General features: G+C 30.8%; 1 protein-coding gene across 6 annotated transcripts in view; it reads left to right on the top strand.

The window, feature by feature from the left end:
- LOC122632125 (receptor-type guanylate cyclase Gyc76C-like) overlaps positions 1–14639 on the top strand; it is a 74098-nt gene that overhangs the window by 7254 nt on the left and 52205 nt on the right. For 5 of the 6 annotated variants that reach the window (XM_043818665.1, XM_043818676.1, XM_043818674.1 and 2 more), the window contains one exon: positions 10719–10841. The gene's annotated coding sequence lies outside the window, so the exon portion shown is untranslated. Of the gene's footprint in view, positions 1–9921; positions 10107–10718; positions 10842–14639 lie in introns of those variants that run through there. The other variant, XM_043818655.1, reaches the window with a different exon arrangement.

Genomic DNA, 14639 nt, shown 5'->3' with positions numbered 1-14639 from the left:
GCTAGAAAATTAATTGTCAGTTCGTATCTAAACGTTCGCTGTAAGTATAAATTATATTACTTAATGTAGTATAATCATAGATAATTACAAGTTCATCTGTAAGTATCGCATAGCATATAATTTATTTTTAAACATTAGTAAAAATTATTTTTTTCGAGATTAAAAAGAAAGTAAAAGGCACGAATAATTTACATTTGCAACGAACTTTATTCGGTGCTGTGCTCCATTATCGATGGAATCCGTGAATGTGTATATGAATTCTTTGGATTTGTGACCTCGAGACGTTAAAAAAAAAAAGAAAAAAAGAAAACAGAAAAAGAGAAAGAAAAAAATATATCATACGGAGCAACGACGATTATTTTTAGCCTCGAGTGTTATCTTCCCGATAAAAGAAGGAAAAGAAGAAGGAAAGAAGAGAATATGAAAAAAATGGAGATATCTAGTTGGTAGAAAATTTGAACGAGACCGAATGGTTTCTATTAATAGACTAGAAAACCGGTTAGCCTGTGTTATTTTCGAAGGAATTAGAATTAATCGTCGTATAAATTAAATCCCATCGACGATTCTAACGATACCTAACTAAGTTTTTTATTACTTCAGCAATATATTTCCCTTAAATATATTTCTTTCTATCTATCTATGTATTTATCTATTTCTCTTTTTCTTTTCCATATTATTGTATATATCGATAAATATATTCAATTATTCGACTTCGTCAGCGAGTTTCATTGAATTTGCAATTGCAATGTGTTATGATTTGATTAAAACAAATTTGCAGAAAATCAATATACGTGTATAGGGAAAAATTTAATTAACGTACGAACGAGATTTTGTCGTTCGAAAATATAATATTAGAACGTAATCCCTTCGTTAAAAAATTAAATTTGTCGATTCTTTGGAAAGAATAATTTATTACTTCTCTCTCTCTCTCTCTCCCTCTCTCTCTCTCTCTCTCTCTCTCTCTCTCTCTCTCTCTTTCTCTCTCTCTTTTTCGTTTTCTTTGTCTGAGACAACGCAGACAGAGAAAAATTTGCTTTCTCGTCTCGTTCGATCAGAGGTCGTCTCTCAATAAACATTCTTACGATTCTCAATGTAAACGGTAAATTCTATCTTAGAAGAAACTCGAGAAGAGACGAAGAAACAGCACTCGACTTCGTTAACGAGCTTAATTATTTCAAACCTCGAACGTTAATCTCAAGCACTCTCGAGATATTTTCTTTCTCGTCCTCGCTAAGAGTTACACGTACACGCGACCAATTTTAATTCGTCAAATCTGTTTACGCGACGTACATGACGGGAATCAATTGTTAAGAGGGAACAAGAAGATCGACGAATTCTTTCTATGAGGAAAATCATCGTCCTCGTTAACGATTAAAAGATTAAATCTTACACGTAATCGTTTTCATTCATTTTAGAATTTCCATTTCTTATAGTATTTTTATTTCCTTCATTTATTTTATTTTCTATTTTTTGTCTTTTTACCCACTTTGTATTTTTACTTTGTTTGTGTAAAGAAGAGAAAAATCAATAGATAAAAAAGTGTCATTTTCTTTTTTTTCTTTTTTTTTTTTCTTTTTTTTTTTTTTCTTCCAAATAGAATTAACAACGACGAACAAACAGAAAGAACGTTCAAAGATAATTGACATGTCTTGACAGGCTTTTTAGACGTATTCCGCGAATCAGTCATTATGTAATAATAATAATAATAATAATAATAATAATTTTCCTTTTTTCTTCTTTTTTTGTATTAAAATTTTTTTTCTTCATTCAAAAAATATTGAAAAAACGTACGATGATATTAGGCATGTCGAGAAAAATTTCACAGATGGCCCTTTTACGTGACGATCAAACAAAATGCTATAGAAGTTAATAAATCATTTGTTTATATAAAAAAAAAAGAAAAAATGAATGCATACAGAGAGAATGACGTTCGTTTAGACTACTTATTAGAGAATATTCCTGATACGAAGAAGCACGGCTATCTTAGTCTCTTTGCCGTCGCTCATCGTAGGATTCAAAGAGCTTGGAAAGAATCGCTCGAGTCAGCTGGCAATAATGCGATGGCCTTCGCGACTATCGAACGTTAACCCGAGCGAACGAACGAATGGAAGAGAGAGAATTATAGTTGGAACGATTCCTCGAGAGCATGGAAAGTGAAAACGCGTCATCGTCACAAACGCAACCACTGACATCTCACCTACCGTTCAAAATACATATTTACATGTTTGGTTCTTCTTTTAAATTAATTCAATATGAATAAGAAAAATAAAGTGGAGGATGGAGAGAAAGGGAGAGAGAGAGAGAGAGAGAGAGAGAGAGAGTCGGACAGACGAAATTGAGAAAAATACATAATTAAAATCGTCGAAAGAGTCATCTACTATTGAACATACATACATATGTATATATGTATATATGTGTGTTTATACATATATGTGTTTCTGTGTATCTATGTTTGAAAAATTGTAGTGGATATTGTGCGCTATGAATTATTTATTTTCTACGTTTTTTTCTGTCATGTCACTTTATTAGAATCTTCAATAACATTTTTTCCGTACACGAGTATATTTAGTTATATCTTTTTAACGAGTTTCTTAATTACGATCGAAAAGGAAAATCGTCGAAAATATTTATTCCTGCGCTTAGAATATATATACATGGAATATATATATTCCTGCGATTAGAATATATACATATATACAATTGGAGAAACACAAGGAATTTAAGTTAATTATTATTATTAAATACTACGTTGACAATTAGAAATTAATTTGATTTATCGTGAATGATATTAAAATAATGATTATTTTCGTTTCTTTTTCTTTCTTTTTTTCATTTTGTGAAATCATCAATCACAAAGATGTGATTTACTGAAAAATGCTTCAAGTACGTGAATTGCATCCATAAAAATAGAATGTTATTTTTATCAAATAATATCTCGTAGCTCTTCGTACAATCCTCTATATCACTTAGTATTCCTTCCTTCTCGCAAACTTACTCGCAGACTTGAAAACTCGATAATATTTACTTAGAACTGTGCGACCTTTGGCGTTTAACTTTGCTCGAATTCGAGAAAAATACCGATCGTTACGTTATCATTTTAACTTATACACTTTATGTATTTTTTACTCTTCTATGACCTAGCTTTATTCTCGGTAAAAAAAAAAGAAAAAAAAAAAGAAAAAATTATAAAATGTGTTACACAAAATATAAAACTTGAACTAGTGTAACTACATTATATTATACTAAATATAATTTACACTTCAGATATAAATTAATAATTAATTTTATGACGAAAAATGAAATAAAACTTAAAAAATATGGGTATATGAGTTTATGACTGTAGAATTATGATTTCTTTATGGAAGGTTTTTATTAATAAGATGGTCCATTATTTAATCTTGGATACTGGTATATATACATATGTTTATCAATCTTTTGTGCGATTAACACAATTATTGATACCGAAAATAGTTTTATTATTATATCTACACGATTATTGTTATTAAATTATAACAATTTGCTTTGAACAATTAAACCAGCTTAACATATTAAAAGTAACGTTAAAATATTCGTTATGACAAATTAGGTGAATCAAATTGACTAAAATATTATAATGTATCATATGAAAGAGATTTTTATTTTCCTTTTTTAGAAGATTCTGTAATGAATGATAATTCGGTAATAGTAATTGCAAATATTTTCTATTAAAATTATTCAAAATTTCAAGGAAATATAGCGTAACTAAACATACACATAATCTACAAAAATGTTCGTGAAGAAAAGAAAAGAAAATATTTCCAATTTGATTATTAATTAATTTTTTACAGAGTTTTTAGGCTTCTCGTACCTACTTTAGTGCATCTTTTTCCTACTCTTAGAAGCTTCAATCGCGAGTTTAGTAATATGTCTTAAAACGAATAACAACGCGTAGAGCATAAGTAAACATTAAATAACGAGAGTGCACTCACGTGCAACAAACTATCGACGATGACGTACTTAGAAGAGCCGCGCGAGATCGCGAGCACGCTTGTCTCGAGATCACGATGTTTCCTTCATCCGAGAACACGATTAACGATCCAAGGATGCGTTTAATAAAACAACGTGACACCAGCTATCGCTAATCATTTTATAGTTCTTTTTTTTCCATTTTCTTTTTCCTTTTTTTTTCCTTTCCTTGAAATTTTTCATTGACAAATAACTATCTTGTATAAAGATATAATAATGTATGACGATATATATTGTCTAACGATTAATTTATCATTTCAAGATGAATTTTCAATGACTTTTCAAAATTATAAATTTCAAGGACATTTCGAAAATTGTATCTTAAAACGAAATGATCGTTAAAGAAATAAGGAAGGTTTTGTATCTTTTTTTCTTAAGAAATAAGGAAGATCTTATTTTTTTTCCTTTCCAGTAAAATTACTATGATCTTGTTCGAGAAACATATTTTCTCTTGATAGAAATGAAAAAGGAAATTGTTCGAACGTTATTCCAAATCGAAAAGAAAAATATTGATCGAACGATAGATCGAAGGTAAGACGAAAGTATAGATAACGGACATTGTATCTAGCTACTTAAATAACACAGAAGTAATATGGCGAACGTATATATTATACATACATATGCTTATTATATCAACCTGTATTTTACGTTATCCATTTTCTCGTTTGCGAAACGAAGTACCGAAGCGATTCAAAGTACCGGCCGGAGGCTGAAAGAAAAGGAAAGAATCTCACGTAGGTTTGTACGAGAAAGAGAGAGAGAGAGAGAGACAGAAAGACAGAGAAGGAGACAGAGACAGAGTATTGTGAAGCTCCTCGAAAAGAAAAGAGAAGTGCAAAACGTGTGCATATTCTCGACCGATCGCCTTCCTACCCTGGAAATCCAGTTATTCCTATAGTTATAAGGATGTGTGAGAGAAAGAAATATATATATATATATATATATATATATATATATGTTATATATAACATATATACATATATAGGATGCAACATGAAAGAGAAAGACAATACGATGAGAGCGAAACTCACGCGAATCCTCGATGCTTTGCTCTCTTCTTTTCTTTTTCATATCTTTGTCCGTTCCTTGCGGAGGAGAACGACGACGAAAATAACCCCATCACGATAGAATATTACGGCACTTTGTGCCGTTCGTGAATAAGAGAGAAACGAGCTCGGTTAGAGAAAGGATCGAGAGGAAAACTAGGAATCGTGAATAAGAGAATAAAAGAGATTTATAAATAGATAGATAGATAGATATCTTTATCTTGGTAATAATATTGTAATTAAAGGTATTTAATCGTTATGAGGAAAGAGTGAGAAGAAAGATATAAAACTCTAACGAAAAAGAAAGCATGACAAATTCTAAATGATTTTCATAGAAAATCGATCAAACAGGAAAAAGAAAAAGAAAATATTGATTACTCAGAATATTACGAGAGAGGAAGATTTATTATCTCCATTATGCGACGTTGAAATGAAATAAAGAAAAAACAAAAAGATAGAAAGAAATACTAATGATCGTCGTGAAGAAGAATCAATATAAAAATGGTGTATTTTCGATGGAAACATTTTACACGTCATAATCTTTAATTAGTCGATTAACCAAATTGTTTAAACAGTAGATATAAATATTTGAAAATTTTTACGAATCCGCTAATCGTCCTGTGTATAGAGGAAAAGTTAAGAAAAAGGACGAGATAATGTTTCATAAAGATAAACCTTGGTGGCTCGGTTGACAGAAACGATAATTCAAGTACGTACGTGATAGTTGACGTGCTCCTGCTAATGAGAAAATCAAGTTTCACGACGAGTACACGCAATTACGTAAAACCCACTACTACTGCGGTCGATTCGAGAACGTTTTATTAACGGGCTCGAGAAATTTATGTTAACACTTCCGTACGTGCTCTAATTATCTCTTTTCTTTCTGAAAAACAATCCTTCGTTTATTGTTCTATTTGTTGCTCACTATTATTCAATTCAAATTACATAATCTTTTAACTAATAAAAAATTTCATTTAATAAATCGATCTCCTTCTAATTCTATGTATATATGTATTCCAATCGGGCTCTATCTGACAATTATAACTTTGATTCGGAACAATCAATTAGTTGACCTTATTAATTTCAATTAATTTATTTATTCGAGCATTCCTATCTTTAATAAAAGTATTTCATTTTTAATTAAAATAAATATCGTACATTCATATTCATCATTTTTCGAACATTTTTCCAGTTAATTTCGTAGAATCAGATTCTATTTCTCGTTAAGAATTTAACGATAAAATTATTAAAAAAGTATGCTTCGAGATTACTTTGAAAAGAGATAAACGTATTGAGCAATAAACTTTGAGCAACTTAATGTATAAGATAATATGAGATAACGAATCAAACGTGAAAATCAAATGAAGAGACATTAATTACAATGAAAAGTACGATTGCAATCGTAAATATACATACATATACATATATACATACATTTATTCGAGAAGATTAGCAATCGGAAGTACAACGTTGATGTGCTCGTCGCAACTTATTCGCCAGTCCAAGTCACATCTGGTTCTAATGTCTTCTTCTTCGTGTCATACGAGTGTATAATACTTGTTACGTACGTACATGAATACATGTACATAGGTACTTGAGTCTTTCACGAATAAGAGTGTTCACTATATATAACATATAAAAACGAGTAGGAAGCATGCTCTATGCTGCCAGCATGTCTGCCAAGAGAGTTCTAACCGAAGAGATCCGAAGTTTACCGAGTTTTCTCGATTTCATTGAAGAGACACATGTGTGCTCTCGTATGAGTATACTATTTTTCAATGTACGTTTGTGTTGCATGATATGTATGTATGTATGTATGTATGTATGTATGTATATATGTATTTATGGATGTAAGTATGCATGTACGTAGGTATTTATGTATGTATACATGTATATGTTTAGGTGGGTGGATGGTTGTGCGTGCATCCGTGCGCGTGTAATCTCTCTCTCTCTCTCTCTCTCTCTCTCTCTCTCTCTCTCTCTCTCTCTCTCTCTCTCTCTCTCTTTTACACGCGGAACGTACGTACGAGGCCAGTTCCATAAAGTCGTCGTAAACGTCGATTACGCAATGACGTAATATAATAATGAACATTGTCCCTGATGATGGAGATTCCAATGTATACGTAGTGGTTTCTTATTAACGCGCTTGTATGCAATTGTAGAAACGTTTTTTGATATCATCGGTATGAAGACAAAAAGATAATAATAATCGTGCGAAGGAAGAAGGTTTTGTAATTTTTTCAATCTTAATTTATAACATTTACATCACCGTTAACGATTCGAATTAATTCCAAATTGAAATAGTATGTTAAACGGAAGTGACAGCGAAGATAAAACAACGTAATACGTTTCAATCAGAAAAAAAAAAGATAAAGAAAAAAAGATCTAAGTAAATCATTATTCGGGATAATAATTTTTTGTAACGCTATGTAACTTTTGAAATCACGTCGATCATACGTATATATAATTTCATCTGTTTTTTTTTTTTTTCTTATTTCTGCCATAAAATTATTGGTTCATGTCTGAAGGTTAATACTATAATTTATAACGAGTTATAAGTTTTACTTGTGTGCATTATAATTCTTTCTTTTTTCTTTTTTGAAACGCGAACAAAAATTTATAAAAAATTATGAAGGAATAAAGGAAGAAACAGAGAGACAGAGTATAAGAGAAAAAGAAAAGAAAAAAGAAACAGAGGAAATGAAAAAAATATATATATGAAGAAAAGAAAGAAAGAAAGAAAGAAGGGAACGAAAGAAAAGTGGTCGATCGACCTGCTCGTAACAAACTCGGAGCAAACCAAACCTACCGGTCCTACAGCTGCTTACCTTCGTCCTCTTAGCTACTACTATTACCTACTACTACTACTACTACTACTACTACTACTACTAGTACTACTACTACTACTACTACTATTATACTACATCTATTCTATACTATTCGTATACCTGCAAGAAAATTATTTGTGTCTTTTGTGACCACCTCACGGTCCCTTTTCTTTCTCTCTTTGTTTTATCCGATGCATCGTGCTTAGGGATAGTAAAATCATCCACGCCCTTTCTCCTTCGAGTCTTTCCTTTGAACCTACGTGGGTGTTCCCTTGCATCTTACACGTACATACACATATAAAAATATACACGTGGATACGTATATGGATACGTGTAAGAAAAAAAAGAAAAAGGTCTCTTCTTTGCCCGAAGCGCGTTCCAACTAATCGACTCGAATGTTTTTTTCTTTCGTGCCTTCTCTCATCGTGTGCGTGAATTCTGCGTGAGCAACGTAGTAGTGTAGCGTAGTTTGGCTCTCGTTCATTCAGAAATCGCGTGTGAAAAACGCTTGAAAAAATGAAAAAGAAAAAAAAAAGAAAAGAAAAAAAAATGAACACGTGAGAACGGAGAGAAAGGATCGAACAGTTTCTGCCAGCGGCGACTACTTTGCGGCGGCCCTTGCTCGTGCGCGAGTTATTATCGTTAGTTGTAGTGGCGAAGTTCTTGAGAAAATGTGAATTTAACGTTTGAAATGTGTTTATTTATTTATTTATTTTATTAACTTCATGTACGTGAAGTTTTGAGAGAAATTTATTACAATTGTTTAACGTAATCATATATAACTAGATATATCGATACGTTGAAACAATTTTCAAAGGATATTAAATAATCTTATATATTATATCGATGTCTTTTTTTGAACAAACGATCATGTCGATAGCGTATATATAAACGTATATAGTTATACTGCAGAAATTTTTATTAAAAATCGTTATAAATTTTCTCAACGATCTAATTACATATTCGATATATAATATTATAGATAATAATAGTGCATAATTTCTAGTAGAAAAAGAATTCATTTATTTCGTTCTATTTCATTTATTTATTTATTTATTTTCTTTTTTTTTTTTTAACTCGTACAACATACAACTGAAACACCTCTTTGATAAATAAAAAAAAGGATATAATAAGAAAAACGGAAGCATTTCACGGAAACTCGTGTGCCTTATTTACACGAGTAAGACCCGATAAGTCTTCCATTACGGTAACGAGCGTAGAGAGACAACAGCTTATTACCTTTGACGGCTGAAACGAGATACTCGCGAGATAAATCTGATCCTTATGCTCTTTTTATTCTTACTCCTTTTCCTTCCTTCCGTTTATAATCGAACTCGTAACTCGCATTTTTATCGCTCCACCGAGGCGGCTACGTAATTAAAGGGCGATCGTTCTTTCGAAGAGGAGAATACGAATGGGGGAGGACAGATGGAATTAAACGAGATCGGAAAGTTGCTTCTTAAATATATCACTTGTAATTCTTTTTTTGTTAATTTGCTTTTTTGTTTCTATTTTCATTTTTTTTTTTAACATTTTCTTTAAAACATCAACTTGTAACAAATTAAGTGATTCTTTAAAATATCGATTTGTAACAAATTAAATGATTCTTTAAAACATCGACTTGTAACAAATTAAGTGATTTATTTAACATATTTGTAGGATATATACTTATATATTTATAAAGTATACGATCATATAACATATCATATTTTACTTAAAAATATAGTAAACTTTTAGATAAATAATTAAGGCGGAAATAATAAAAAAGATTACATTGTCGTCATCATTTCTTTCATAAAGTTTATTTAAATGTGCATACATTCAACTATATTAAATTTATTAATATATTACGATTTAATAATCGCATGTATTTAAGCAATAATAGAGTGATCTGATTGCGATAATATTAATCCGAAAGATATCAAATTTCTAAAGACTTTTAATTTTGTATGTCGTTTCACTTTTCTTTTAACAAAGAGGGAAAAAAAAGAGAGAGAGAGAGAGAGAGAGAGAACAAATCGATTAAAATCGTCGGCATGCCAACGATGGCTGACATAATCCGAGACTGGTGTGGCCCGAGCTCGAACGCGATTAGAAATCCATGAGTGTCACCTTAATTGATGTAATTACGTTTTACGGGAGTGACTAGGCATGATCGAGCTTTGACGGACGTGACACGTGCCAACAGGTGTTTGTTCTCATGTAAAAATGAGAAACACTTTCAAACGTACGGTAAAATTATAAACGATTGGCTTACGTATGTTTCTTTCCGAGAATTTTTGTTCGATATTCATCAGACGTTAAAAAAAGAAACACTTACGTAGAAAAATATAATCTTATCATAAAAAAATATATTTTGTTGGATAACAAAAGATTTAAATTAATCTTTCGATTTTCTTTCAATGATCGATTAATTTTATTTGAATATTTATTTCACAATATTTTTGTATTTTTTAAGGTATATAATTTCTCTTTGATCCTTTTGTATTATTTCGTTGATTATATGATTTATAATGTATCGATAACGAAAGATTTTATCTATAGATTTTACTCAAAACTCAACGCAATCAATGCCAAGGCCGGATATCGGATCGGTATACTTTGTCTTCTAATTTTCTAAGAAATTAACAGTCGTTTCTCTATTTTTCTACGAAGATATAAAAATTATTTGATATCATTTGACAGACATATGTATTTTGATATATGTATCGATATAAATTTATGATACCTTATCATGCAAATATTTAATATCTAAAGATACTGTATCTTTCACACTCTAATGCACGCACTAATGATTTTCTTCTTACTTAATATATAACGTTGTTGATCTTGATTTCAGGTGGCCGTTAGCAGCAGTTCAGGCTGAAACTGTGAAGAGTACGGATTGGCAGCAATATGAATACAAAATAGCGTTGAGACATCGACTATCTTCCTGCTGAGGCCATTTTGCCATGTTGTTTAGGTAAAGATTAAATCCAGAATCGATCGATCATGATCTAGCTCATTAACTCAGATGTATATATACACATACATACATATATCTATATTATATGTATTAGGAACGCATTAACTTTATTTTAATTGACTTATATTATTAATTAACGAAATAGATTTAATGATGGAAAGACATATTTTCAGTAAATGTTATTTCATGTTAAGTGAACTATAATGCGACAATTAATTTTTTTTTTTTCAATAAGTGTCATTTACAATTTTTTTTCTTTCCATTTACAAACCTGAGAAATATTTGAGTGATCTGTTTTAAAATCACTCGATCGGTTCACTTGACTAAGATAGATATACTTGATTAAAATTATATATAATTCAGATTAATTAATACTTTAAATGTATATTTGTTATTCGATAAATATACATATATGCATACATGCATACACATACACACACATATATATGCAGATTATAAATTAATATAATTCAGAATAGTAGATATTTGAAAGATAAATATTTTTCATATAATTTTAAATCAATACGCATATATAAAAATGTACAATTTATTACTAAACAAATTAATTTATCTTTTCACATAAATACATATATATCTAAGTTTTTATTTATAAAATACCTATTATTAAAAATTGTATAAATTCATAATTCATATATAAATGTATGTATGTGTGTGTATATGTACACACACACACACACACACACACACATCCTTCGCGAGAAAGACAAGCTGGTTGTCGAGCTCAAACAAACTATGTTATAAATACGTCTTATCGCCGAGCATTGCCATACTATTTTAACGAGTTATCTCGGTCCACGTCCGCCATGAAACTGCAAACACGTCCGATTTCCTCTCTTTCTTTCCGTCTTTGCTCTCTCTCTCTCTCTCTCTCTCTCTCTCTCTCTCTCTCTCTCTCTCTCTCTCTTTCTCTTTCTCTTTTTTTTTATTACTCACTCTTTATTTCTCTTTCTCACACACTCACTCACTCACTCACTCACTCACTCATAGAAGAGTGCAATCGTGACGTGGATACGATGAATATACGAGGAAAGAGAGAAAAACGTAATATTCAGATATTACGGTCTCTACGCCGCATAAAACTAGCGCGATGAAAAACCGCGAACGAAATGCGCACGCGCGCGCTTGCGTGCGTGAACAGACTTGGTATTTTCGCGCGAATGAATCTAAAGATCATTTCAGAAAAGAGAGCTAACATTCAACATCTCGTTGAATATCGTGAGTCGTGAATTTAAACTGAACATTTCTCGAATTCTACGAAATTTTTCATTGATTTTGTAGCCCACGAGACAGGTTCGTTATATGAGAATATCTAATAATTTTCTTTCTTTTTTCTTTTTCTTTTTTTAATCACGTCCCTACTATCATCGATAATAATTATTACACTTTATAAAATACAAGTACATAAATTATTTTTAAATTATGATTATTGATTAATGATGAATCTCTCCAATAACATTTGATTACCCTATCGTTATAAATATAGTTATAAAATACACGAAATACGTTTCGTTTCCTAAAAAAAGAGTTTCGAAAAGAAAAAAGGCATAGAAAAAGAAGAAAAAGAAAACGATTTAATTTAATTTTCATTCGAAGAATATATTTCTTCTGAAATATTTATATCTTTTAAGAATTTAAAGCGGTCTTTATTGAGAATAACATTATACTTGATTATACAAATAGAGTATCGTAAGAAAAAAAGAATGTGAATTTTAAAATCATCTGTTTTTTATTACTCGTTACCATTGAATTTCTCTTGGCCTCGTTCAAGCCACAAGATGTTTATATATATATATATATATATATATATATATATATATATATATATGCATACGTCTAGATACATATACGACGAGGATAACATTATAAGGATAAATTGTTTAACCGCTCGGAACGATATATTCTATGAGTCGACTCCCACGAGTACCAATTCAGGTATCAGCTCGGTCACTTGACGTTTCTTAAATTAGAGACCCCTAAGCGCCCACGCTGTGAACTCTGATGGATGGCTCGTTCGGGAACGGAATGACAATGACTCGCGAAAAAAAGGAAGTTCCGACAAGGAAACAACTCTTCTTTACTCGCAATAACAATCAAATTCGTTCGTTCTTCTTTCTAATAGTCGCGTCGAATATTGAACAGGTTAATACAATATTTCGTTATTTACTTCCAAGGATGTAATAATAAGTGATCTCTTCTGTTCGATAATAACAAAAGTATATTAATTAATAATAATAAGATGTGATTAATGTGTATCAATTGACAAATCAATTTAAATCAAGTAAGAATAAATTTCTTCAACGATCATCGAATTCATTGAAGTTTTAAATTTAGAAATGTTTATCGGCTTCGTATCTTATCGTCTTCTCTCTCTCTCTCTCTCTCTCCGTTCTTCTTTTTCTTCTTATTTTTCTTTTCCATTTTTCACTTCTCGGAATCGAGCGACTTAACTTAAGTCGTTATAAAAATTGTTCGATCATTCGCAAGTAACGAATCGCGTAACATCGAAGCTGATGCAAAAATAATTAGATTTACGACAGCGAATAACGTCTTCGGAAAAAGAAATTGATGGAACGCAAAGCCGACAAAATGGATTCCTCGTAGTCGTAGTCGAATTACGGCATCGAGAATCCGGCTGGCAGAGTATTTTCTCGCTGCATATCGCGTTGTCATCATATAATTTTGATCCTCTTGCGTATCCGATTACGTAAGTTCCGCAACAATTACGATTTCGTGCTTGTTAAAAGGTCGTAAAATTTTTGGAATTTCATGACTTTTCATTTATCGCATAAACATAAACACTTACGCATTATAACTATTATCGTTAAGATTTATAAACTAAAAAAAGAAGAACGAGTCGATGAAAATTAACAAAAATTAATAGCAATCGTACGTAGATAACAAATCATTGAATAACATAACTTTTTAATGCATAATATATTTTTATAGAGATACATAAGAATATTTTTTATTCTATATTATATAATATATACATATATAATATTAAATAATACATAATATAATAATATAATATTATATAATATTTATACGAAATATATATTTTAATCGTATAATATCTTTTACGAAATTTAACAAAAAGCTACATTGTTTAATGTCAATACACTTGGAATGCTGTAATTCTGGAATCACATGCGTTCAAGCGATTAAGAAAAGATAAAAAAAAATAAAGAAATAAAGAAAGAAGAGAAAAAAAAAAGGAAAATACATAAGAGAACAAGTCACAGAGAACACACTCGCGTTTATTTTCTTCGAATATAATCACACGATTATTCTCTCCCAAGCGATCTAGAAAGCAATGCAATCCTTAGAATCGTTTATATTTTCTAGGAAATGTTCGAAATATAGAAAATAGGATAGACGGACGTATACGATAGATACAATTTGTTATCGTATCTCGCTTTGAGTATGATCTCGAATAGTGAAGCATTATTATAAAACGTCCTAGTCGAGTTCGATAATGTATCAGTTCTCTCATTTGTTGTCGATTAAAGCTGAACGAGCTTAGGAACGATTTTAATGAGTAGTATACTCTCTTTCGCGTATTCGTCCCGGCGGATTTAACGAGTAACATCTTTTTATACTTACAGTCCTGGCTAATAAGTGTCATTGTTACTAAATTAGTGCTCGTCGTCGGTGAAGAAAAAGAAGAAGAAGAAGAAGAAGATAAAATAAGAGATGTAGAAGGGGAAAGGAATAGTACTACGTATACGTAGTGGCAGAGACCGGTCTGTGATTCTAACAATTGAAATTCGCCAC

Source organism: Vespula pensylvanica, chromosome 1, assembly GCF_014466175.1.
Source record: "Vespula pensylvanica isolate Volc-1 chromosome 1, ASM1446617v1, whole genome shotgun sequence".
In the NCBI taxonomy this organism is placed as follows: domain Eukaryota; kingdom Metazoa; phylum Arthropoda; class Insecta; order Hymenoptera; family Vespidae; genus Vespula; species Vespula pensylvanica.
This window is presented reverse-complemented; position numbering and strand designations above follow the sequence as displayed.